A 2,484-nucleotide genomic window follows, 5' to 3' on the forward strand; every position below is an offset into this window, starting at 1 on the left:
CAAAGTGTAAGCATTTAGGTGGGTTGCTTCAGCCTATTCCGATTCCAGAATGGAAATGGGAGGTCATTTCCATGAATTTCATTACAAGTGTTATGAGGACATCAAGGAAACATGATTCTATCATGGTTGTGATTGATAGGTTGAGCATGGTAGCTCACTTCATTATAGTGAAGACTACTTATTCAACTAGTGAGGTGGTACAAGCCTTCATCAGGGAGATAGTGAGGTTGCATGGTGTTCCAAAAAAGATTATGGCATACAGGGACACTAAGTTCACTTCCAAGTTTGGAAGGAGTTTTTTGCAGGTTTGGGGACAAATTTGGCCTTTAGTACAACTTATCATCCATAGACAGATGGAAAAACAGAGAAGGTCAATGGGATTCTGGAGGATATGCTGAGGATGTATGTTATGCATTAACAAAGGAGATGGGATGAGTACCTTCCATTGTTTAAGTTTGCTTACAACAATGGTTATCAGGACCCACTGAGGATGAGTCCATTTAAGGCACTGCATGGGTGGAGTTGTAATAATCCCATTAGTTGGAGTGATCCAATGAACATGGTACTTATTGGACCAGACATGTTGGAAGAAATGGAATAATAAATGCATGTTATAAAGAAGAATCTAAAGGAAGCACATGATAGGAAAAATAATTATGCATACCAACATAGGGCATTTAAGGAATTTTAGGTTGGAGAGCATGTGTATTTACGCATCAAGACCAAGAAGAGCTCCTTGAGGATTGGATCATGTGCCAAGTTGGCACCATGATATTGTGGGCCTTTCGAGACTCTTGAGAGGATTGGACAAGTGGCCTATTTGCACTGCCTCCAATAGTTAAAGTCCGTGATGTTTTCCATGTTTCATTGCTTAAAATATATGTGAAAGATATTGAAAATGTTTTTGATTGGTCTATATTACAGGTGGAACCATAAGGAGAATTTCAACTGGAACCTTAGTGCATATTGCAATAGAAACAACTCATGCTCCGGAACAGAGCAATCTAGCAAGTTAAAGTGTAGTTGAAGCACTTTAGGGCCAATTAAGGTACATGGGAGATCACTGATCATATGCGGGCTATGTATCCTTCATTGTTTGTCGGTTGAGGTAAATGAGTTTTTGGTATTTGTACATATTTATGCATGATTTCTATTGGAAATACCACAATGAGCCGTGTTATAAAGCTCCAATAAGCGGTATGGTTGTCATTTTGTCATAATGGTTTTGCTTTTGAGTAGGTTTTTCTTTGTAAATACTGCAACGAGATGGGTTATAAATCTCCATGGGTAGTATGTTTTGGTTTTCAGTGGTTTTGCTAGTTGTAGTTGTCATAGAACACCATGGATGGTGTTCCCCTAAGGGATGAGGGTCTGTAACAACCCTGGGTTAAAAGTTCTTGTAATAAAGTTAATAAAGACAAAATACGACCAAGGTCATGGGAAACATACTCCAAGCTGAATGTTGGGAAAAACATCCTAGTGGGCATCACTTGTTGTGTATTATGGCTAAGGGGAAATTGGCAAAGGCAATGGCAAAGGCTTTGAAAAGGAAAAAAAGGCATTATTGGTATTTTATTTATGAAAATAGAGGAAAGTAGGTGAAAGGGGAGGTGAAAGCTCACTGGTTGCATGTGAGGAGGAAATTGAAGGAAAAGAGAGGAAACATGAAGAAATTAGATGCATGAATGATAAAAAGACACCAGAGCATCAGCTTGGGGCCTTTTGCCGGTTCAATTTCAGAATTAGTCTGAGAGAGGATAAGAGCACCAAGAGGAGAAGGAAATCAAGCAAGCAAAGGAAGGACAAGCAAAGTAGAGGAAGGACAAGCAAAGCAGAGGAAGGACAAGGAAATCAAAGGAAAGCAAGGATAAATAAAGGAAAGGTTAGATCAAGCAACTTCAACAAGAATACTTGTAGATAACAGGTTGGATGTATGATTTCCTAGCTGGTTTTGACATGCATGGTTTGTGCATGTGTATATTTCGTTCATTTGCTGTCATTGGCATGGTTTTTTTGGGTTTCAACAGTGGCTTTAGCCTTACCTTTCCATTTCTGGATATCCTTGGTGTGATGGGATTCTTCCTTGGTTGATATTTGGATTGCCGAAAGGTTTGGGATTTGGGTGAGGTGGTCTCAGGAAAATCCCAAGGGTTGGGGGTGGAGATGGTTTTCTCTGGGAAGCCCTCAATAGGTGGGTTGAGACAGTAAAATTCCTTAAGGGATGGTGAAGGAATTCTGAGGCATCCAACCTCTGTTTGGTTTTTTTTTATCTCAGGACTGGTTTAGGTGAGATCATGGTATAGTGAGGGTGGAGGTAGTTTAACCTATGGATTCCCTTGGTTGTTTATGGATTGATTTATCCCATAATATCCCACATTCATGCTTGGAATATGGCACAAGGGTGATTGGATGAAAGAAAGATTTGGTTAAGCCCAAACTATGGTCGGGTGGTATGTGGAAGTCCTAGACTTGGTTGGTTTTTTC

Source organism: Pinus tabuliformis, chromosome 1_1, assembly GCF_031772625.1.
Source record: "Pinus tabuliformis cultivar Carrire ecotype Pingquan chromosome 1_1, CPIR1, whole genome shotgun sequence".
Classification (NCBI taxonomy): domain Eukaryota; kingdom Viridiplantae; phylum Streptophyta; class Pinopsida; order Pinales; family Pinaceae; genus Pinus; species Pinus tabuliformis.